The sequence below is a fragment of the Tiliqua scincoides genome, chromosome 3 (assembly GCF_035046505.1).
Source record: "Tiliqua scincoides isolate rTilSci1 chromosome 3, rTilSci1.hap2, whole genome shotgun sequence".
Taxonomy (NCBI): Eukaryota; Metazoa; Chordata; class Lepidosauria; order Squamata; family Scincidae; genus Tiliqua; species Tiliqua scincoides.
Genome location: NC_089823.1, coordinates 142,367,289 through 142,393,219, shown reverse-complemented (window position 1 = coordinate 142,393,219; position 25,931 = coordinate 142,367,289).

Sequence of the window (25,931 nt, the reverse complement as noted above, 5' to 3'; positions counted from 1 at the left end):
GGCATAGCACCAGACTCAGAATCTACCTTTGATTTGCATCTAAACCAAACACAGGGAGAAGAATCAACTGCTTCTGTTGAATCTCAGCCATGACATTACTGAGAAATAGTTTGCTTTATGAAGGATTTCCATGAACATTTGATCAGGGTGCTCAGACAAGCACACACTGATGTTGCAAGGTATTAAAAAGCAAGACTCAGTACTCAAGGGTGATCGTTTGCAAGCGTTATTTTGTTGCCAGCAACGGGCATCTCATTGGACTAATGTCCAAAGCATTGAGAGCAAATATCAGTGTTAACCAGACTCTTTATAACGTTCTGGGTTCTTTGTTTGAAGATTAGAACTTCCCATTGGCTGAAGTTTGACATCATAGATGGGGCTAATTCTTAATAGGCTGTAGACAGCCTTAGAGACACTTGATAGGTGAGCTTCAAGTTACAGGTTTCCAAATAAGGTAAAATTAAACAATTAAACATATTGTATTACAAAGTTTTCAAGAACCAGCAGGAGATGCTATAACATTATTTTATCCAGGACTTTCCCTCTTGGCAGAACTTCAAACCCATTTCTTGACATATATTCCCTTCAGACTCTTAGGATGGCCTTGCTTGAGTCACCTGTCTTATCTCTCCTGCATTCCTTCTCCTGGCTTTAGCAAAACACTGTGTGGCCCTCTGCCAACCTCTTCGAGGCAAAGTCCTTTAAACGTCCTTTAACAGTTGCACTCTATGTCTTAATTATATTTGTGACCAGTTACTTTGAGTACATTTAAGGGGTATAGTAGTGTATATCCTTGCTAAGAAGTGTGGTTACCTAGCACCTGCTAAAGTGTAAGGCTTCAGCCAACTTCTTGTGATTCTCTTAAACTTTTCAAGTAACTTTGGGTCCCCTATGGTTTGCCTCAATTTCTATTGCAAGTCAAACAAAGAGACTAAAAGCAGAAGTTTTCTGATTCTCAAGAAGGCTCTTGTTTATTCAGTTAAAATGTGTACTGTCTTCTAAATTTGTCTCTTGCAGGTGTCTGTGGTTAGCTAGCTAGACGCTATATTAGTTTGCCAAGAAGCATTGCGAACTGATAAGCCAGCAACTAAAACTTACTTCTAATTACTACAATTGTTACATATATGTGTTTTCTCAGCATTGTGATGTCCTTGGCGAGTCGTGTACTTCTGCCAATGATGAAGCCTATCTATCTTTGCCTTAGATACGACTCTCTTTTCCAAATTCCAAAGTGTATAGCACAGCCTTTGAAGCCCCAAGGTCTCAGCTTCTGTGAAACTAGCAAAAAAACGAGTCTTTCAAGCAGCTTTTTCTGTGAGACTAACTGTCCTATCCTAATTTTCTACTCCTGCCAACTTCGCCAATTTGTCCTGTCCAAATATCCCAACTCCCTTCTAATGCCCGCTTTTTGGCTAATTAACACCCTCCTTTTCCAAGAAACAACAGCTGTGGTGTGCAAAGGCATGAACACAGAACTCCTTATCTATAGCAATTAACAAGAATTTATTGCTACAAACACAGACACTGCCTGCAATTCCTCTTGTCCAGAGGCTTTCCCTCCACAAAACTCCACTTAACTCAGTGGGTAAAGGTTTGATGCCTCCAGTCCAAGTCCACAGCTCAATCTCCAAAGCAGTCCAATCTTCCCAGTCCAGTATTCCCAGTAGCAGTCCAATGCAGCAGAGTGTGTATCCAGCAGAGTCTCAGCAGTCCCTTCCTCTATCTTCTCTATATGGGCAGGAGGTCTGGTCTAGAGGGTAGAGCCTCCATTTGCCTGAAGATTAACATCCACAAGGTCGCCAGTTCGAGGCCATCGGCACCGTGCGACCTTGAAGCAGCTGGCAAGCTGCAGCTGAGCTGTTCCATCTGCTCGGAGCGTGGGAGGATGGAGGCCAGAATGTTAAACCAGATCGGAGTGTAACATCTTGAATGTGGTGGTTCTTGAAAGAGAGAACCTTCTTTCAATTTGTAAAAATTCCTGCGTGGATTTAATAAGCCTGCCTGTGTAAACCGCCTTGAATAAAGTCTTGAATAAAGACCAAGAAAGGCGGTATATAAATACTGTATATTATATTATTATTATATTCTCCAGAAGAGTGTCTCCTCCAGCAGGGTCCTGGCAGTCCTCTCCTCTGTGTGTCCTCCAGCAGAGTTCTGGCAGTCCCTTTCTCCCAGTGTGAGTCCATCCGGGTGTCCCTCTGGGTCAGGGTCCTCCCTCTAGTCAGCGTCCCACTCTGGTCAGCCCTTTGCTCCTTCCGAAGCTGCCTTTTATCCTGCAGTCCCTTGTTAAGACCAAATGCAGCTCAGCTGTGAGCTACCTCGTTAGCTCCGGTCCCATCAAGGTCAAATGAAGCTCAGGTGTCCAACCAGGTCTCCATTGGCCTTGATTGATTACAGCTGTGGAGCCAGCCCTGCCCTTCCCAGAGCTGTCAACCAGCTGTCAAAACAGGGAATCGCTATCAACACCACATCATCCACCTGATGATCTTCTGATCTTCCATTACACTAACTATGATTTTTCTAAATAAAAACAGCCTTTCTATTCTGTATGCCTTTATGCTTTAGCAGTGTGGCTTTTAAGCTTTTGCCCCAATGGCATATTACCCTGGTTATTCTGTCACCTTCCATCACTGTGTCTGAAGGCTGGTGAGCAAAATCAAGACAAACATGGGCCTACTTACATAGACTTGAGTTTTTGTGAGGATGTGACCACTCAGAAAGGCTTGAACATGGGATGCTGCAATGGTCAACAAGAGATCCTCAACGGAAACACCAATCCCGCACTCACCAGGATCACATATTCATGGAAGGAAAGGAATATAAAGCCTCGCAAGATGGGACTGGAGGCTCTGACAAACTAGGAAGTGCTGCCATAGTTGAGGAGAAAGGAGGGGAGGCTGCCATGGAAAAGGAAAACTCCCAGAAGCAGAGAGAGGATAGAGAAGAAAAGTGCAAAAAGTCTTGGAATTTTAAAGGCTTCTTGGACTGGGGCAGGGATACGTGGACAGCCTGGACCAGCTATAAGTAGAGGTGGGAGAAAGTGGTTTTATTCTTTTAAGGATTTCATTGTTTTCCAAAGGTGTTTTTCAGAGGAGCAGAAAGTGGTCTTACGTGTTTTTATTCAAAACCTACATTATAATTATAAATTTTAATTGCTTTAAAAGTGTACTGGTTTAAACAGTATACTAGGTAGGTGATACAAGTGGTATAGTGTCAGCAAATGAAGCCACAGTAATTACCCATGCACCCCATTAAATAATAAATAAAAACCAAATAGAACAATTTTATTTTTTTATAGATTACAGGGGGGTTTGTGTGTTTTTTACAAAATGAGAAGCGCAGAAATTGTTATGTGTTTTTTATTTCATTATACTGTTTTCTCCCACTTCTAGCTATAAGAGAGAGAATGAGGGCTTTCCTAAAGATGAAGAGGAGGAAGAGGGAAGGAAGTGGGTTGAAAGATCATGAGACCCCCATGGCAGCAATTCCTCTTACTCACCCTGCTTGAGCATAGAACAGACATCCAATCCAGTGGCGTCACTAGGATTTGCGTCACCTGGTGCAGGAGGCCTGCGTGTCACCCCATGTAGTGGGTGGGGCAACGCCCCAGGTGGGCGTGGTGATGTACCATCGCCCCACCCTTGCGGTTTTTTTGGCTATTCCTTTTGTTAGAACACAGATATTTCAATGTGGTTTGTTTCATTGCATTCTGCATGAAATTACACATTGATTGATATATAATATGATGGTATTATTCCTCCAAATTCTGATTTTAGTGATTTTGAAAACTTGTAGAATCTCTCTCTCTCTCTCTCTCTCTCTCTCACACACACACACACACACACACACACACACACACACACACCCGTGTCAACTTACTAATACCTTATTGCAGCAGTTCTCAAACTTTTAGCACCGGGACCCACTTTTTAGAATGACAATCTGTCCAGGACCCAATGGAAGTGATGTCATCGCCAGAAGTGACATCATCAAGCAAACTAAAATAAATAATTATAAATAATTAAATTAAAATAATTAAATAAGGGGGAGCGAGTCCTGTTCCACCAAGTGAATCTACTCTGAAGTAAGTCCTATTGTGGTCAATGGGGCTGACTCTCAGGAAAGTGTGGGTAGGATTGCAGCCTGTGAGCCCAATCCTATGCATGTCTACTCTGAAGTAAGTCCCATAGTGGTCAAAGGACCTTACTCTGTAGTCTGCCTGCAATAACAAGCCCCAAAAAGAACCAGTGAGATTTCCAGCCCTCCCCAGTGCCCAGTTTAAAGTTCTTCTATTTCAAGCACATCAAGATAAAGACCCACCTGGCTTTGCAAGTGCAAAATAGAAAACTTTCCCTTACCAGTTCAAGCCTGTTTTTTGTCTTTTTTAGGGGGGGGGGAAGGCTGCCTTCTAGAGCATTTATTGCACTCCAGCCCCATGGATCAGGACCATTCTGGTGTCCTCCCATTCTCCTTTGCCTGACCTGACCACCAGCCAAGGCATGTCTGCCTAAACGTGATGTGAGGATGCTTCACTTTCCTTAGAGCTCCATAGACTCGCAATTGGGAGGGGGGACCTACTTCTCCATGTTTTTGGTGGCTGCATTCATTGGATCAGGACCATTCCGACATCCTTGGAGCCTCTCAGCCTCCCTCTCAGCCTGCCTTGACTAAGGCAAGTCCCCCTACTTGTGAGTAAACATGACCACGTGGCTTCGTTTCAGGCTTAGACAACTGGAAGGGGGGAGTTTCTCAGGTGTTGTTTTTTTGGCTGCATTCATTGGATCGGGACCATTCTGATGTCTTTGGATTCCTCTCGGCCTCCCTTTCCAACTGACTATGGCAAGTATACCTACTCATGAGTAAACACGCACTACAGCTCACTTTCACTTTCCATAGGGCTCCATGCATTTTTTCCTTCCGGTTTTTTGGCCATAACTTTTGAAGGAAAGGAGCTATTTCAATTCTGTTTTTGCACTGCACTCCTCTGGCCATTCCACATCCAGTGGTGTATGGCATGACAGGATAGCACATAACCCCATGAAGCTAGCGCATCCTCCCCAGGGCACTTCACCCACCCGGCGTGTCACCCGGTGTGGCCCGCACCCCCCACACCCCCCTAGCGATGCCAGTGATCCAATCCCCACCTGACTTACCTGGAAAGGCAGTAAAATTCCTCAGCTGTGTGGGTTTCCTGTCAAAACAGTGCACCTGTAGAAAGAAGGAGATACTCTCAATAGCCAGGCCGAGCATGACGATGAGAAGTCTTTGTCCTTTTGCAGGCATGTATTCACCTTGCTGATAAACTCTCCTGGCATTGCATCGTATCATAAGTGTGTCTGCAAAAGTGGTTCTGAAAGGGGCAGGGTATCAAAAGTATGTCCTAAGGGAGTCTGTTCAGTGTCCTGCTGCCACCTAACGGGGAGGCTGACGGCAGGTCGATGGGACGATTTGACAGGGGTGGGGCGATGTGACAAGTGCGCATCTCTGGTATCATTGTCACCTCCCCATCCCTCTTCCCCCAAAGCAAACACCTTTGGTGTTGAAGAACATGGCAGCATTCTTTCCTGATGGGAACTGGAAGTAGAAATCCCAGCCCAAGAATTCCTGTTAGGAAATTAATGTTATTTCCGTAATTTCAGCCTAGAAAGGTCCTTTCCCATCTCAGGTGCAAATGATGCAGATGGCATCCATTTTGCATTGGGGGTTCTGGTCTTGAACCAGAAATGCAGCCACTGTGCCAGGGATAATTTAATGCATGTGGCTGATGCAAGATCTTCCTGAATCTCACAGTGGGCCCATTTCCTCACCAAGCTGCTGATGCACAGGCTACTATCACCAAGGGCATAAATACGGTATTTAAAATTCTTAAAGGAAATTAAAACAATTTAAAAAACTCCTAACTTGCTCTTCACAGAGAACATTATTGTGCATTTAAATCTGGAAACCATATCCAACAAACACTTAATTTAGCTAATGAAAACCTATTTAAGCTAATGAAGTGCACAGCACTTATTTGCAAATGCAAAGTACATTTATCACTGAGAATAGTTGGCAGAGGAAAAGACAACAAATATCCAGTTGTCCCAGCAGTGTTCAGACCTGTTTCTAGCCTCAGGGAAAGTAGATCCATGCATCCCACAAGTGATATTTATTTTGGCTGAGGCCTGCCATAAACTGAAATTCTAATCTGTGTGTTGCTAACCATCTCTCTTGCCTGCAAAGTATTGCCATTCAAAGTGAGTGTGTGTGTGTGTGTGTGGGAGGAGGGGGTAGGGTTCTAATTGAATGTCAGCCCTATGCTATGTGCTGTCAAAGCACAGCCTAATATAAGTATCTGCAGGATTGGTGGTGGGGCACTGGCCTTGTCAGGGATGTCCAGGAGCCTTTATCGGATATTCAAAAATATTGTACTGAAAGCAGTTCCAAACTGAATGGCCAGGCAAAGCTGAAGCATCTGCCCAGAGGGTGCTGGTTACAGGAAGGTGACAAGATAGACTTCTGAAGGCAGATGTGTTAAGAGGGAAGTGAGCTAGCGCAAGGATGTCAAAGTTATTTCATACAGAGGTCCAAAGCATTCATGTTGCCTGCTGAGGGCCAGAAGTAACATCATTAAGCAGATGATGGCCAGAAATAAGCACTTTGTTCTCACATACAGACTCATTAGCTGCAAATGACAGAAGAGAGAATGTGCAAACCTTGTTCATATTTTCAAGATATGAGAGAGCCCAATTATCATGCTGAGAGAGCACAATTATAATGGGTGCTGGATAAATGGCTTCTGGGGCCATGTTTGACCCGCAGGCCTTATGCTGACACCCCTGAGCTAATCAGTCAAGACCTAATCAACACTGTTGCTCAGGAACATTCCCAGGCCTGACCTGGATGCATTTATAATAGGTCCAGGTCAAGGAGAACCCGATCAGCTGCTTTTAATGTTTAACTGGTTGCTGCTGTGAGATAATTTGATTGGGTAAGTAAATTATTATTGCTATTTTATTTTCTTGGTTTTTAAAAATTAAATTGTTATTGTCTGGTCTGTTGCCTCCAGGCAGGAGGTCTGGTCTAGCGGATAGAGCCTCTGTTAGCCCAAAGATAACATCTGAAGGTCGCCAGTTTGAGGCCACCGGCAGCTCCGTGAATGGCAAGACCTTGAAGCAGCTGACGATCTGAGTTATTCCACCTGCTCTTTGGTGTGAGCAAAGAAGTGTCTTGGCTAACCTTCAAGTGAGAGATGAAGGAGCTGCTTGTCAGCCAGTGTGGGGGGCAACTGGTGGCCAGAAGTGAGACCAGACCGTGAAAGATCCATCTGAAATGTTGTGCGGTTCTTGAAAGATAGAACCTTTCTGTTATTGTAAAAATCCCCTCAGGGGTTTAGAGACAGCCTGCCTATGTGAACCGCCTTGAATAAAGTCAGAGGAGTAATCCGATGACCAGAAAGGCAGTATATAAATACCAGTATTATTATTGTTGTATTGATCAGTGTTTTATTGGGGTAGTTGGTTCCAAAAAGAAGGATCTCTATCACCAATTATAGTATTTTTGCATATTTCAACCCTGTGCACACTACCTTTTCTAACTATCCCACATTACTAAGGATGAACAAGTTTTCCTGAGCTGCAAGCACCTTATTATTCTGGAAGAGTGACCTGTGTTCCTTCCCATCTCTTGCTGTCTTAACAGCAGTGCCAATAAAGTTTTGATTCTAGAACTTTCTCCATTAGCAGGATGCATAAAGCAGAAAGAACACAGCATAATTTTTCAGCTACCTGACTTTGGCAGACATCAAAGCAAAATTAGAGAAACTTCTTTCTTGTTTGCAGTCTAATCATTTGAGTTGATATGGAAGCCACTGACTGAAGATCACTGAGGTAGTCCAACATATCATTTAGTTATTTTAATGATGGCTGCCACACATGAAAGAGGGGGGCTAGCTGATAATATTTATGTGGTTTTTTTTTCCCCCCTTTTGGTTAGTGACTTCTAAAAGGAGAGGTGTCATAGCTCAGTGATGGAGCACATGCTTTGCATGCAGTAGGTCCCAGGTTCAACCTCTGGGCCCACCTGGGCAGTATCCTAATCACATGATAGTTTCATCCAGACTCCACCCTCTTGCTTCCTTCCTTTAATTTAACACAGGTTAAATGCCACTCAAGTATTATCGCAGACACTCGTCCATAAGTCGACCTCACAGATAAGTCGAGGACAGGTCTTGAGCCAACAATCATGGAATTTTCTATGACCCTCGGATAAGTCGGGGGTTAAACTTAGGGGGGTGTCTGACTATAGTTTTGTCTGATTTTACCCCAGGCCAGATCCTGAAAAATAACCTACCACTAATTGTTACCTAAGAACTGTAGCCTCTAATTTATTAAAAACATAGTAAAAAGATACATTTTTATTCTTTTTAAATTCTGCTCTTCATCACCTTTTTGTAAACACTATCAGAATAAGTGCACTGTAAACAACATACCAGTAAATCAGTGGTTCCCAACCTGGTATTCATGTACTCCCAGGGACACTCAACAGGACCTTTAGGGGTACTTGAAAAAGAATGGAATAATGGTAGAAAAAGGCAGGTCATGGTCCAGAATACCTTGCAAGGACCAGCAAGGCAGGAAGGGAAGTAGCTAGTTGGCTTTGAAAGCCCCACCAACAGCTAGTTTTTGGTCAACAATTCATGTATGAACCAGTGATTGAAAACCAGCACAGTAAAAAAGCTGAAACTTAATATGGAAAGTGATCAATCACCCAGAATTTCTCAGCACACTTCTGGTGCAAAACAGTGCAAAGGCAGAGTCTTCTGTTCCTCAAAGAGATAAAAAGAGAAAACACTGTGATGAATACATGAAGTCTGGGTTTTCATAGAGAGGAGATGAGGGCTTGTATTACTACAAACATTTTGCTAATATGAAGGGTACAATTTATTATTGCCAAGGAATATGCAAGTGAAAAAGGTTGGGAACCACTGCAGGAGAACCATGAATCAAATCCACCTTTAAGGTGTCTGGTGTGTTAAGCCAGAAGCTTAACATACAACCCATAACACATAACTGAGAGTGTGCAATTCAATTCACAGCAGAGAGATGCAGCTGCATATATTTGCAATCCTTTTTACTCAGAAGTAGACCCACTGCTTTCCATTGGTGTTATTCTTAAGTAATGCTGCATTGAACTGTTGCTTCAAATGGAAAGGGGATCCCATCCTGGTGTTGAAAAAAAGACCTCTGCCAAATGCAAAGCCTTTGCAAAAGGGAATCAGGTTGCAGCAGCAAAAGTGAACGGAGGGGAATAAAAGGTTAACTTTGGCTGAAATGTCCCAGGAAAGTAACTATAGCAACTAACCAGCTGCCTGCCTAAGCTTAGGGGAGAAAGAACCTGTTCAGAGTTGAAAGACTCTGCCCTCTGATTGACCCGGAGATAAGGCAAGTGAGAATTGGAGCTTGTTTACTTGGCAAAAATTTCACGTACTATACCTGAGTATCTACGTATTTAGATTGTGTGTGAGCTGGTGGTTCAAATGAAACACCTTCCCCACATGATTAAGAAATTGGAATGATATACAGGTGAGCACCGCTTTGCGACACTCTAACCAGCAACAGGCTGCATATGCGACACCCAGCCTCCAGAGGCTTTTCTGAGACTTACAGAGGCAATGCACATCTCTGTGAGGCTCAGAATGCCCAAATCACATAAGAGACATGACTTCTGGTTTCCTCAAGAAACTGGAAGTTGCGTCTCTCACATGATTCAGGCATTACAAACCTCCGGAGGTGAGCACAACTCCCCTTTGTCTTCAGGGGCTTTGTATAGTGTCAAGCCTTGCTTGATGATGGGGGTGCTAGTTTGCATCCCTGTTACTAAGCGATGCACCACCTGTATTGAGACACCAGAACCAGGGGACATAACACCAGAACCAGGGGACGTCCACTAAAATTGAGTGTTGGGAGAGTTAGGACAGACAAAAGAAAATATTTCTTTACTCAGCGTGTGGTTGGTCTGTGGAACTCCTTGCCACAGGATGTGGTGATGGCATCTGGCCTAGATGCCTTTAAAAGGGGATTGGACAAATTTCTGGAGGAAAAATCCACCATGGGTTACAAGCCATGATGTGCATGTACAACCTCCTGATTTTAGAAATGGGCTATGTCAGAATGCCAGATGCAAGGGAGGGCACCAGGATGCAGGCCTCTTGTTATCTGGTGTGCTCCCTGGCGCATTTGGTGGGCTGCTGTGAGATACAGGAAGTTGGACTAGATGGACCTATGGCCTGATCCAATGTGGCTGTTCTTATGTTCTTATGACAGGGAGCACAACATGTTCAGTCCCACCCCTAATTGTGTGGGGGTAGCTTGAATATCAAATCATCCAAAATGGGCTTACAGATTTCTGCTATAACCATGTTCTGCTGCTACATACATAGCAAGCAGTGGTTCTAAGAGCTGTATGGTCCTGAATAACATTTTTAGGTTGTGCCTGCACCACTACTGCTTAAAGAATCCATCTCTGGCTGGGAAGATGAGAGAGTGATGCAAGACCACGCAGATAAGTCAATGTGGAAAGTTTGCCCAGAAGGCAAAAAGTTTGAACATCATTGCCATAAACTGGCAAGTTGCTCCAGGCACACAGAAGGCTGAAAAAAGCTAAATATAGCGGCTCGCGCATAAGCATTAAAACAGAATGAAACTGTTCAAACAGATTAATTGCTTTGAATTATGCATTGATCTATAATAAATATTGTTGACATGGGAGCAACAATCTTTGCAAACAAGGCCTTGCAATGTTCTCCAAGAAGGCGCTTTCCATTCCAAAGAGACTTCCTTAACGCATCCAAAATTTCAACTGCGTAACATAGCAGTGGCTTGTTTTCCCAATAATTAGAGAGAAGTGCTTGGTGAACATCTCATCCTTGCTGAGATGTACAAATGAAAATATAAGCAAACAACTGCATGCACACAAGGTGATTGATCCAGGGAAATTGAAGCGTATTCAGAACTGCACTTCAAATACTCTGCAAAACATTTGCTTAGTTGCTATTATTGACTCAGTAACTGCTGCTAAGATTTATGCTGCCTAACCAGCGGGCAGCCCAATCCTAAGCTTCCTGGCACCCATTGGATCAGTGGTGCCACAGCGGGTATTGCTGTGTCCAGCGGGCACCAGGAAGCCACAGAGAGTCTTCTCAGGGGAAGGGAACTTTTGCAATGGGGCTTCTCAAGTGTGCACTGGCTATTTTGCTGGCACAGACTTGAGAGCATATCGGACTTTTCAGCCTGAAACAGAGTTGAGGATACGGCGGAACAGAGCCCAATTCCATCACCTGCCAGCCCACAACATGCAGTGGGGCAAGCATTACATGCTATAGTATAGGAGGTGTCTAGTTGGCCCAGAGGAAGCAAGAAAAAAATTTTTTTTTAATGTTCACCCCATAGCTAGTGTAAGTCTGAGGACTGTCGGGGGCGTATTTGGCCCAAACAAGGGAGATAGGATCTCAGCTGACTTCACCATGCAAGGTTGAGGTGGGTTTTAGCAGGCAGCCGATTGGTGCTTGACTACTGAGGAAGAGTCTAGCTGACCATCAGTCACCATTTTGAGAATTTCTCTTCAGCCTGGCTCTGGTTTCTGACCACCCCCTCCATACTGTTCCCTTTATTCAGTCTAAGATTAGCTGGTTGCCCTCAGAAGCTGGGTAGGAATTTTTTGCTGTCTGATTAGCTTTAGTAGGCAGAGTATCCCCACCCCATAATAATGTTTGGTTGAGGTGTTTTGCCTTTTTCTGGTCACTTTGGGCAGGTTTTATGTGGGCCAAGGAGGCGAAATTTCTGAGTGCACCTTGAGGTAAGCAAAAGCTGGTGGGTGAGCCAGTATTGCTCCTCAGAGGCTTGCCTGCTTGGGCAGGATGGCCATTGAGCTCTGGCTTAATGGCAAAGGCTACCTTAAAGGCTTTCCAACATGGGGGAGTTAGTGCAGACCAGCTCCCTCAACCAGAGTAGCGGACTCCCATTCATTCTATGGGGCAAATGCCCTGGGCGCAGAGCCTCGCACACCTTTAGGACCCCGCGGAAGCCTCTCTGAGGAGTCAGAAGCTGTGCTTCTGGATTTCCAGAAGCACAGTTTAAAGCATCAGGGAACCTCAGAGAGGCTTCACTGACACGTCCTGGAGTTCTGCAAAGCTCTGTGAGTTCCAGGTAAGTGTGGGGGGGTTCGATTTGCATGCAGGGGGGCAACATCCCATGGGGGGCACCATTATGGACCTTTGCCCTGGGGCACAGGGCTGGAAAGGTTCGCCACTGCTCAACCCTTCAGAGTTAGGGTTCAGTTACAGCTCAGGGGCTGTAGTTTTGAATCAGGGTGTGTGAGTGCCCATTTTGGGGAACAGACTGCCATTTGCTGTTTTAGTTGCCTGCACTTCATATGGATGAGTTCCAGGATTTGCCTTTTAAAGGTTTTTTTTTCTTTTTTATTTCAATTGGCTTTTAATAAAATGGCTCAGTTTAATTGAAACCTCTTTCACAGTCTGTGCAATTGGCTTATTTTTCCTATATGCCATCATTTTCATTTTTTGTTCAGAAACCAACAAGTTTATTCAAGACACTTATCCATAAATATGAATGTGCAATTCATACTTTGGGCATCAAAGAACACAGAAATTGCTTGCATCCCTAGTGTTTAGAAAGTTCAGTAACTGCATCAGGACCACGTCTACTTGGCTATTTTATACTTGTATACTTTCACAACTGGTTGTAGTTCATGAATGAACTTGCAACATGTTTGTCCATTCATTAATAGTCAGAAGGAACAAGAAAAGGGGTTGGTGGGGCTGTACCTTCACTAATTCATGTCAGAGGAATGGTGAAAATATAAATGCAGGAATGAGTGAAATAACAGCTGGTTCAATGGAAAATATTGCCTCACTTCATCTTTGCCATAAAGAATAACATGTCTTATTGAGATTTGTGTAAATTTGGCCACATATTTATTTTAATTAATTATCATTTCTGTGCCAAAGGCACTCTCAAAATGAGCCAGAAAATATCTACAGCTGGTTTCTGCTCAATTGAGATTAGAAAATGCTCAAATTCCCAATAGAGTAAACCAATATTTCAAGACGCTGAGAAATTTTCAGCTCAAAAAACCCTAAATATTCTGCATTTTGATGAAGTAACTGCATACATTTCCAAAGCAAATCAATGAAGCCAGTCATGCCAATAGCAAGAGCAATTGTTGATTTTCATGAACCTTCAAGGTGTGCTCAATCTCTCTTTGTGTTTCAGGACTGCATCTCTGCCACAAGAGGCTGATCCTCTGCAGAGTTCCACCGCGGCACTTGCCCCCCCTCCCCTAAAGGAAAAGATAATATTCCCAGAGGCCCTTGCACCTATTGGACACAACTGCATGTACACTATGGTGGCATCATGCTCCCTCCAAACACCAAATATGCATCTCAAGCCAGAGAACAGGTGTGGCTGATGCTGTAGTCAAGACCCTGTTATTCCCTCTGTCTCACAGGTAGCTGTCCCACAGCCTGTGGGAGCTTCCCTAGCCACTTTATCTCCTCAGACTTGCGCTCCTCAGATTTGCACTTGCGCTAAAGAGATGGTGCAGGTCTGAGAAGACCCATTGCCAAGTGGGAGGCTTATGGAGGTGTAAGGAGATTTACATTCATTTTCCCCTCCAAAGCCTCCCAACCCCATTCCCCACCACTGGATACATTGTGAGGTTTTTCAGTGTGGCTGCACCAGTGGGGGTGGGGGATAGGATTGGGCACTGAGAAATTTGCATACAGGTCAACATTAATGTCTAGGCCAGTGGTTCCCAAACGTCTTAGCATCAGGTCCCACAAAAAAAAAAGTTTCACTTTACCAGCCACTCAAGCTTCTACAGCTATAATGATGACTGAGCAGCAGTGCTCCCCATAAGTAGCAGGTTGTTTAATCCTTGATGCATATAGCCTAATCTGCCTTGTCCGTTTCATGACTCACCAAAATTGGGTTGTGATCCACTGGTGGGCCACAGACCCTCAGTTTTGGGACCACTGGTCTAGATTGTTGCATTTCCCAAGGGCTTCTAGAGAGACAATATGTAGTTCATGTTACATGAAGGCCACAATCCTATGCAAATTTACCTTGGAGTAAGACCCATTGAACATAGCAGGACTTACTTCTGAATAAACATGCATAGGCTGGCAACGCTAACATAGCTTTTATATTTAATTGGGATTTTAAATTCCATGTTTCTAGTTCTATTTGTTTTGAACTATAGCAACCTATTCCAAGAGTTTGAGCTGGAACCAGGCACATTTGACATGAAGTATAAACAGTTTCAACACTCTAGTGAAGAAAACAAAAGTTGATGTTGTTGCGTAACCTTAGTGCGATGTGGCGATGGGCTTATGGCCATAGGAGGTTCATGATGAGCTCTTGCACTTCCAAATCTACCATCACGCTACAGTTTGGGATATGCTCACATAACATCATAGAACATAATCCGTCTTGTAGGGAAAATATGGGGAATGAATTCCTGTGCAGCGCCTTGTTATGCTGTTTGCCTCCATCACCGGGAAGAATCTATTCTCCTTGGTGCCATTGTGGCTGCAAAATGCCATCCATCAAAGCAGCAACTGGTACCAGAAGCCTGGGCTGTTACTGCCCAGAAACTAGAGCCACTGTATGCTTGCTGTGGAGCATTTGTTTCCTACCCTTCAGCTAAAATTGCCTGTAAGTCTTTGACTTTGCGACTATCAATCTGAATACTGAATCTGTGTGTGTGTTTGTGAGCTACTGGAAGCTCAATCTCATCCTGTTTACATGAATCCGTTTCATTCAGGCCCAATAGTTCAGATGCCCAAAGACTGTACCACCTGAGAATGCGGATGGGAGAAATAATATGTCTGAATGTTCCTTTAGATAATTTTACTGTCTATGTCTAAGATTTAAAAAACTTGCCAGCATGGGCTCACTCTGGGGCAAGCCTAGGATATCACAAAAAGTTTGCATTCACACACACTGGCATACCCCCATATCGGCAGATCCAGTATCCACAGTTTCACTTATCCATGGTTAACAGCACACACCCCATGCCTTCGTTATCTTCGTTATCTATCTGCACCCATTATCTTCGTTTTCCTTTATGTTGTGGAAGCATGTGTTTTCTTGCTTAACACAGGAAGAGTTTCTTGCTTAGCTGAGGAACAGGACATGCAGGCAGGTAGCCTGCACACTAGAGCAACACAGCCAGAACGCTAATTTTCCTACTTCCTGTTAATGTACAATTAGTCTCCTCCCTCTGGTGTGCAGGCTTGTACTCTCCGTCTGCATGTCATGTTCCTGTGTTAAGCAAGAAATTAAGAATAAAGAAAAACAAAGGTATGGGCATGAGCAGCATATTGTACAGTGCTTTATATAGAGTTCTCCTGTATCCACTGTTCCCATCTCTGTGGGGGGAGGGGGAAACTGAAATGGAACCCCCATGTATACAGGGTGGACACTTGTGTGCACGCTTGTGTGTTTCAAAAAAGAAGTAACGTATTTTACTAGCATGATACCCGTGCTTCGTTACGGTATTTAACTTAAAATCCATGTTGACTCCTCGAATTAACTTTCTTTTGATCGCGATGAACAAATGAAATTTAGCAAAAACTACCTCATGTCAGGCAACAGCCTGTAATTATTGAAAGATGGTTCCATCCATTTTTTTTTGGTTTATTAAATTGTTATTTTTGTATTTTGAATAGGCTTTGTGTTATAGTAGCATAGTACCCGTGCTTCATAAAGGTATTTGCAAAAGTAAAAGAAAGTAAATTAGGAAAAAAAAGTATGCACAGTTTGAACAAAACGAAGCGTGTTGATGCAGAAAAATGATGAAGTGAATTTTGAAATATAACATTTGATGAAGAAATAACAAGAGAAGATTGTAATGAAAGAAAAAAATCATGAAAAACACCTACAACCTTTGATTCTCTTCTTAAAGACCACTTTGTTGACCACATTGGTGGTTCTCCCCTCAGGTGCTTGGATCAACAGGTTACTGGGTGAGCTCGTGTAGGCCATGTAGAACTGCCCATGCGAGAAGCAGACTTCCCTCAAGTTAATCCCTGTCACCTTCAGCAACTGCCACCTTCAGCAACTTATTGATGGTTGTAGAAAAGCAGACCTTAAGGGGTAACTGCAGCCTCTTGAACTCAAAGAGGTACTTTGATTGTGTGAATGGTACATGTGGTATGAACACTGACTCCCCCCTCATCACAGCCAATGAACACTATGGTCTCGATAACATTCCTTTGAAGGTCCTTCACTCACAGTTTGTTGCCACTGCAGAGTTTGGGTGGGTTGAGGTTCTGAAGCAACATTACTAGAGGTTGGGTGGGTTGAGGTTCTGAAGCAACATTACTAGAGCCCCCGCTTTGAAGAGAAGCTTGTGGGTTGGGAAGCCAGGAGGGTGAGAGAGTTGAGGAACCTCATGAGGTAGTGAACCATGTCATCAGTTTGCACCACCAAGTCCACAGACCTGTACATTTCTGTCCCTTCAAACATTTAAGTAGAGTGTCAACTCTCAAGCCAGTGCCCCTCCCTAACTCTCCTCTCACTGGAATACAGGAATAAGCATTGCCTCCTGTAAGGGAAGCAAGACTGCAGCACAAAATTCTTGAGCCAGTATCCTCCCTAACTCTCCACTCACTGCAACACAGGGATAAGTAGAGCAAGGGCTGCTGATAGCACATGTTTTCAGGAAAAAGGCTTGTCAAAATCTTGGGGTAGCAGAACTTCATATTGAGCCAGAAATACACTTCATTTTACAGTCCACTAGAGCAGTGTTTCTCAAACTGTGGGTCGGGACCCACTAGGTGGGTTGCGAACCCATTTCAGGTGGGTCCCCATTCATTTCCATATTTAATTTTTAATCTATTAGACGATGCTATTATGGTATGTGACTGCATTTGGGGAAATGCTCCAGACCTGTACTTTTTTTTTTAATTTTTTATTATTTTCCAAAATAAAACAAACAACAAATATAAACAAACACATAACAAACACAAACTCAATACACAACACACACACGTGCGCGCGCGCGCACACACACACACACACACAGACACACACACACACCCCTGTTGGAAGGTGCAGGCAATCGTATATCAATATACGTATCTAATCAATCAATACATATCTTCTAATCTTGTTTTTCTTCTAGCTTAGCCTCTTATTATCATTTATCTATCATATCATATCTATCATATCATATAATATATCATGAATACAATATATTCATCTAAATGCCCTATCTTATACATCTACAACTCCATTTTCAACCAAGCATAAAATGATCTCCATGCTCTATCTGTGTTGGTTTACGCTGTTGATCCAAAGTCACTGTAAGCCTATCCATTTCCGCCACATTCATTATTTTCTCTATTAATTCCTCTTTAGTTGGAATTTTAATAACTTTCCAGTATCTAGCATATAAAATCCTTACAGCAGTTAATATCATAATAACTAAATACACATCATTTTCTCTATCTATAATATCTAGGATAATATTAAGCAAATAACTTTGACCTGTACTTTTAACAAGCTACTATGTAGATTCTTTTAACAATGATAGTAAATGGGACTTACTCCTCAGTAAGCGTAGGTAGGATTGCAGCCTAGGATTGTGAAAAATGTTCCTGCTTGATGATGTCACTTCTGGTCCTGTCATCACTTCCGGTGGGTCCTGACAGATTCTAAAAAGTGGGTCCCAGTGCTAAATGTGTGAGAACCACTGCACTAGAGTAAACACTAAAATGACTGTTATTTTACTGTTCCTACTCCTTGCCATACCGACTTTAAAAGGGTTAAGTTAAAAGGGACAGCTTCACCTCAGTTCCCATGTAGGCCACAGGCCTTTCTCAGGCAGTAGCACGGGGGGGAAAGCCAGCCAGGCCTAAGTAATAGGGTTCTATAATTCACCCCCAAATTCTGATTTGCCCCTTTAGGGGTTGATTAGGGCAAAATCCTGAATTGTGTTTTTAAGCTTTTGTATGGGTGTAAGCAAAAGCCAAGTTGATATTTCACCCGGCCTAAGAGATATTGGGGAATCTGTGAAAATGCATTTTACCCCTTTTCACTCCCTTCAGGGTCAAATTTCAAAAAAAAATTCCTTCTTAGTGGGTCCTTACATCATGGAAGGAATATACTCCCTGAATTTCATGTTTCTAGGTCCAGTGGTTTGGACTGGGCATTGATGACTCAGTCAAGACATTCATTTTTATATACATGGATGATTCCACATAGAGAACTACTCACACTGCTAGGCTTGCCTTTAAGCATCATGGCCATTGTGTCAAGGAACAGAAATTGATTGTACGATCAATATAGAATGTAGAAAATGTAGAATTAGGGTCTTTGTCTCCTGATCTCCTGGACTGCAAAAAGTGAGTTTTTGTACGTGACATATTTCTCCTGAAATGAAAGGAAATAACTATTTTCACGGTCATGCAAAGCAGTAAGTATAACTCTTGAGTACAGTGTTGTACTCTTGTTCTCCTTCATAGACTACTAACCAAATTTGCCTCAACTGACATTTTGACAGTTTCTGAAATGTGAAGGCTTTTGCTTGGGTGCAACATCCGAGGAATTTTGACGGCAGCAAAGAGAGTTTAGGTAAGAATAACACAACGTATTGGGGCTGGGGGGAGTGCTCTTCACATTCCTTTGTTGCCACTGACTTTTACCTGAAGCAAAATTTCAAAATGAATTTGGCATTCATGTTCAGGCAAAGCATTCGACACAGTCTGAGGGGCACAGGAAGAGATGAGCAACGTTTCTCAATGAGGTTTCCACACACCCTCAATGGGGCTACATGGGGAGAGGGATTGTGCCCCATTTCTTTGATGAAGTAATAATCGTCTCATCAGGTGGACAAAAGCTATAGTGATTAGTTTGAGGCAAGAAATAACATCTGATCCTTTTCCATAGAAGAGCATGCCAGGTTGGGGGGGGGAAGTGATTGGGGGAAGAGGTAATAGAAAATATTTTCTCTTACCCCTTCATAAGCCCCTCAATTGCCAACGGATCATCTTGGACCTGTGCCAGCTGAATATCTGGCTCAAAACTGAGGAGACAAAGGGCGCACATCAGGAGGCTCTTTAGGAGATACCTTCTGATGGAAGTCACTCAAGCCAGGTGCCATCCCCTCCCACCTCTGATATACCCCATTGTCCTATAACCCCATTCACCCATTCTGCCATTCCACTGACTTACTAACATTGGTGGGGCCTCTTCTCACTGACGCTGCATGCGGGATCCTCCCCACTGTCTGTGGAGGCAACCCAGAAGCACATGGCCACACACACTTCTAGAATGGCATTTGCAACCCCATAAAGCTCACTCTTCTGCCAGAATGCTAGTTCTGGCAGTGGATCTGCTTTGGACGGTAAAACTATTGCTGAGCTGCGGAGAGTGCGGACATGCAGGTGTGGTTTTCAAAGTAGCTGTGCCACAACAATTGTGGGTTGTATCCTAAGGATGTTAATCATGACTCACAAGACACTCCCATACATGCCTGCTCAAAAGTCAGATTGAGTTCAATGGGATTTACTTCCAAGTCAGTGTGTTTAGAATTGCAGCCTACATTCCACTGAAATTAACAGGACTTAAGTTAGTCAACTAACAGCCCAATCCTAAAGTTGACATGCACTGGCACAGGCCCCCTGTGCTAGCTCTGGAGTGTCGCAAACATGCCATAAGACACATTTGCACTGACTTGAGAGCTGGCAGTTTGGGCACAAGGACGTGTGCTAACCTGCTGGTGGCAGATCCCACAGCTGTGCTGGCCTACACAGATAGGATTGCGCTGGGCAGTATAGGAGGTGGGAGAGGGTGGTAAGAGGGTAGAGAGGGGGTGTATTTAGGTGGGGGTGAAACAGGGGGAGGATCAGGTCTGGGGGGGAGGGATTGGCAGCAGAAGCACATGCCATATTCTAACCCCTGCTCCCAGGCCAGGCAGCCCTACATGTTTTGAGTAGTGCCATAGGGCAGGCTGGGATGTCACATGGGGTAAAGGAAAAAATATCCCCTTGCCCCAGGTTGACCTCCAGCAGCCTCCTACTCTGTGCTGGATACAGTGCAGGCAGTACGGTCTGGCTATATTGGCACAGGACTAGGATCGAGTGGTAAGTTTCATTTTCCAATGCTGCATTGTCATGACTAGATAAAAGATGAAGACAAAACAACAACAATAATGATGACAAGATATTCCCTCTGCAAAAAAGAGTCCACTGCAAAGCAAAATTCCCTCTCCCCGCAACAAGGGTGAATGTGTTTCTTTTTTTTAATTCAACTGGCTGAAGCCCTAACACATGGGTGGGGGTGTTGAAACCAAAGGGTACAAGCAATCAAAGCCACTGAATATTTAACCTGGCCAACATTGATCCAAGATCTTCCACACTGAAGTAAAGGCCAAAGGTCAAAAACCAAACCACGCCGACATGGATGGATCAGTGAGCCAGCGAATGGTTCCCCCCCCCCCACGTAGCACCCAAAAAGTGGTCAGCATTCTCCTTCCCTTGCTTTGTGCAAAGATGGGGCAGGGCAAGGAATGCCCACCCCCCCCTAGAATGGCAGCTGCGGGGGCAACATTTTCCAACATAATAACTGAATGCTATAGACAAACTGTCAAAAAAACACACACATACACAGTGAAAATATCCTGCGAGGCTGCTAAAGTGTAAAGCTGATCTTCAAAGTCACATTTCACAGTGCAACTTTAAGCCTCTCAGGGAGGAGATTTATAGCAGGAACCCACCACAGTTGATCCAGTGCAAAAACGGCTTCTGATTATCAAGAGGGTTTTATTTGTTTTCTTTCGCAGCCTGAATGAATGTGTTAGAAGCCTCATTTTTCATATGTGACTTCAATGCAAAGGGACAGCTGATTGTCCCATTCAATCTGAAAAGCACCATCTGTTCCGGGAGAGGTGAGGAAAGGATGCTTTTAGTGACAGTTAATGCACAAATTATTTGCAAAGACGATGCATGCATAATTAGGATAATTCTGAGCAAAACGCAAGCACAATGAAAAGGTTCACCTTCAAGCATCCTCTAAAAATAAGGCGTATCCTTGCAAAAGATGACTCTGAAAGCTAGGAAATGTAACATTTGCTGTGTTCTCATGCCATGACACCAGCACATAGGTGCTGAATATGAAGAGCCATGGCCACCACATTGGTTCGCTCAGATATTCACTCAGATATTTCTTTCATTCCAAACACAGAAAACAAAGGCAAAATCTCCCTAGGCAAACAGGACAAAATGTTATCAAATGCACTGACATTTCCCATTCTTTTCCAATATAACCCTGTTCTCCTCAACTTGAACTGTGATCAAAATTTCAGTTATAGCAAAATTTGAAACAAATTATGAGTTTCCTCTTCAAGAGAAACGTCTGAGGAATTTTAAGGGACACTCAATAAATTTTGATAAGACTTGCAAAGTAGCTTAAGGAATTTTCTCATCTTTGTGTTGGGCCAAGTGAAAAATAGTACCTTTAAGTATAAAAATGCCCAAACACTCAGAGGATATGAATATGAGCCTACTAGGTGTGACTGCAGGCCCAGATTTCTCTTCTCAGACATAAATTCATTCTTTTATCTGAAACAGAGATCCAAGTTTAATAAAGTAAAAAGAATTTTTCTCCTCTTGTTTAATTATGCTCATTTTTACACCTTTTTCATTGTGTTGCAGTACCACATAGATTGGGAGAATGAACATTATACTTTCCATAATGGAAAGATCCAGCTTGTGGCATCGCTTTTATGAAATATTTCAGTTAATCCAAGCAGCTTGATGGTTGCATTGGGAAAATCATGCTGACTAATTTCACTGTTGCTCTTTCCTTCTTCGCTGCCCCCACAACATTGATCACTGGCAGTTAAACATCTCAGTAATGAACAATTGATGCTAATTCCAGTTTATAAGGCAGGAGGTCATTATGTCTGACTTGCATATGTGGGGGACCAGGGATGCATCCAGATGCATAATGCATCAGAACTGGTTAAAGGCAGATGCTCCTCTTGCCATGATGCATAAATGCAGAAGAATGTTCATTTTATAGCTTTGTGGCCATGTACACTCGCACACACAGTGCCAGGAGTTAATGAAACCAATTCTACTCTTAATCTGCCTGGTGCAGCGCACACACTGAAAGCTGAGGTCCCACTGAATCTTGGTGTCATGCCAGCCCTGGCTGGCATTTTCAGGCTGCCAGTTGATCTCTCAAACCAGGCCCACCTCTGGCAGTTCTACAAGTTCTCACCTTGACTGGGATGCTAAACCTCCTGTGCCTGAATCCATTATCACAACTTACTGTGGAATCAGCCAATCCAGGGGTGCTCACTGCCAGTAGATACCCTGGAATGTCTGGGATGCTGGCCTGCCAAGGCTCTGCCTCTCCTTCCTTGCCGCTTCTCTAGCCACATGTCTGCCCATATCAGAGAGACACCAGTGGCTGCTGTTCCCTCTCATTGCTGCTGCTCATGTCAATAAGAGTAACTGTGTCCACATGCTCCTGCACATACCATTTGAGTAGGAAATTGACCCTTCCCGCATGCACCTGTCTGCCCACTGAGGGGGGAACAGAGAAAAACAGTGTCTGCACATTGCTGATGCTGCCTGTTTCAGTGAGAGGTTTATCATCCTGCATGCCAGATTCTCATCCTGCTTGCCAGAGCAAGAGAGACTAGCCATTGTGACCTCATATTGATGCTGGTCAATGGGAGGAGAGAGGCTGTTCTTTGTGACCTCATGCTGATATTGCCTACTTGAGAAGAGAAAGACTGACCTCATGCTGATGTTGCCTACCTGAAGGAGAGAGACTGGCAATTGACCTCATGCTGATGCTGGTCAACTGAAGCAGAAAGGCTGGCCATTGTGACCTCATGCTGATGCTAATCAACTCAAGAAGAGAGGCTGGCCATTGTGACTTCACAATGAGAGAGAGACTGGCTGTTGTGACCTCATCCTGATGCTGATCAACTGAAAGAGAGAAGCTGGCCTTTTTGATTTCATGCTGATTTTGCCTACCAGAGTAGAGAAAGACTGGCCCTTGTGACTTCAGTCTGATGCTGCCTGCCTGCCTGTAGAAAAGCAAGACAGTGATCCTGATGCCTGCATCTTGCCAAACAATTTTGTAAGAAATGTGGCCTTGTACCCAAGACCAGACAGGAGTTTTAATCACCATAAATGTGATTAATTTGAGGGTGGGGGTGGGGTGGGGACATCAAATATCATAAAAATAACTGCAAACTTCTCTGGTGCCATTTTGTTTTGGATTACAAAAACAGACCAAAGTTAACAACATTTGGTTTCATCACTCTCTAGCTTTCGGTGCCAGTGAGTCTCTCTGCCTTCCCATTGTAACGGTTCTCTAGAAGAACAACCATCAATCACCTCAAGAACACGAAAGAACAATTCAAAAACTAAGGCATTGTGGGAATCCTTTGCCTCACTATTAAATGGTGTTTGAGCCCAACTCTACAAAGTGTTTATATCCTGTATCATCCATTTTGATTCTGTCAAGCTAAATACTAAGCTGCCATTTTGTTTTTTTCCCCCACAGTGCCTTGGATGCAGCAGCATCAGAGGCACTATGGGGAAAAAATTGATGGGTGTAACAGAAACATGGAAACTCCCATAGGCAATCACTATTTCCCCCTCAAAATGCCACATTGCAGGAAAAACACAATGGCAGCCACAGGAAAGAGAGCTTTGCTCCCACCTGTCTACAGGGCAATCCTAACCAACTTTCCAGCACTGATCTAGCCACAATGCAGACCCAAAGTAACAAACATGCCCTTACCTTGAGGTGGCCCCGTTGACTGAATCCCCACTGCAGGATGCAGTGCACACCCCATTGGCACAGCTATGTCAGTGCTGAAAAGTTGGTTAGGATTGTGCCCTGAAGTGTTAAAAAGCTCAATGAAAAAAAGCTTTCTACTGCTCCTGCACTACAAGTAAGACCCCATCTTAAGGAGAACAAATGAATGTAAAGAATGTAAGGTGAATACTTGAATAACTAAATAAAAGGAATGTCTAATAATAAAAATGAATGGAGTAACCAAGTGGACCAAAGCTTGCACATCCCTGGAGGACTTGAGAAGCCCATCCGGTCCTGTCTTAGAACTCCCTTGGAGCAACCGTTCCAACCTGGTAGTTGGAGCAACCACTACAACCTGGAAACCCAAGTGACCTCCTGACTTGCCTCCAGGCTTGTCCTCATAGCTACAACCCCTGCAACTTTCCAGTGATGCCTTCACTTTTTGGTCTATAGCCTGTGATATTTACCTGTGTTGTGCCTGCTGAGCTCAATGAAATTGTTTCGTGTTGGCCGTCTGCAGCTGCAAGTGTCGCCGTGTTTGGTTTTTACTATGAGTTTTCATCACTGAATTATTAATGAATCAACATCTGCTATTTTTTTTTTTTAAAAAGGTGCAGGAAGAAAAATAAGCAAACAAACCCAAGGCAGGATGAAATATGAGGCTGAGTTTATCTGATGTGCATACACCATTAGCCTAGGAGGGGGAGAAAAAAAAACAAAAACATTTATTGATTTGACTCCTCTGAGTATTATGTTTATGGGTCTTTTGGTTGGCTTTGCACAAAATATTCATATGATGTCAAGTAGTGTAGACCCAATTTTGAATGAAAGCAGCCCCAGCTGATTGTCTGCTTTTCTGATTTCAATAACTTAACACTTGCATTTGTGTGTGGTTAAGTGAACAGAATAATCGGAATTGCTACAGTTTTCTTTCTAGCGCTTCAAGGGAAGGGGGGCAGGTAGATATTTCCAGAGCAATCTCTGCATGGCAATATTGCATGCTGTAGATTCAGTGAATATCAGTTCTTCAATCTTCCTATGTATCTGGGGTCATAACGGACTCCCCCAGGGGTATAAAACTATGAAACTCTTTTTCCCTATTCTGTGCCACTTCCTACTCTGTGGTTTCTGCAATTAAGAAATTGGTTGTTCTGCAAGTGATTCAATCCCCCTTCCTCCAGTGTGGGTGTGTGTTTTAGTTTGAGGGTTTCACAAAATAGAATATTGGGGTCAGAGTCTGATTAAAATGAAGTTGGGGGATGAAAGATTCTACATCCAGTGAATTGAGGGTCCAAAACAGTGGTTTTCAACCAGTGTACATGACACACTGGTGTGCCATGAATGGTCCACAGGTGTACTGCAGGAGTTTGAGGGAGGGTCATTTATTAGTAGGGCCATTGGGGGATGTGGGCCCCTCACCAGCAATATGGTATACCTTGTCAGTTGTCAAAAAACTGGTGGTGTGCCTTGACAATGTTAGCACCTTGTCAGTGTGCCATGAGATGAAAAAGGTTGAAAATCGCTGGTCTAAAATGACCCACACAAAGTGAAAAATCTCAGTTACCCTATGTTGATGCAGCAGTTCAGACAAAGACATTTAACTTGATAGTCCAATCCTATTCCAGGCCGGCACACACAATGCTGGGCCACCGGTGCAGCATTCACTGCATCCTGATCAGAGACCAGGCCAACCGGGAGAGGAAAGAAATGAAAAACTTTACTTACCTTCCTGGATGCCGCATGGTCCCCAATGGTACTACTCAGATCTATACCAGCTCTTTGGCCGGCCTGTTGAGGGTGGATCCAGACAGGACTGGGGTTTGAGACATGGTGGACGTTGCTGTTGCTGCAATCCACCCCATCCCACCCCAGTCTACACCTCCACCAGCGGAACATTTCCAGTGGCTGGTCTCCACCACACTGCCAGAAGTGCACTGCTTTCCGGCTGCTGCACTGGCAGCCATGCAAGCAGCCACTGCCAGAGAGGCAGCTGTGATACCCTTGTAGTACTGGTATACCTGGCAGTACATCAGCACAGGTATAGGGTTGGGCCGTGACTAATCTTATCATAAAGTATAAAAA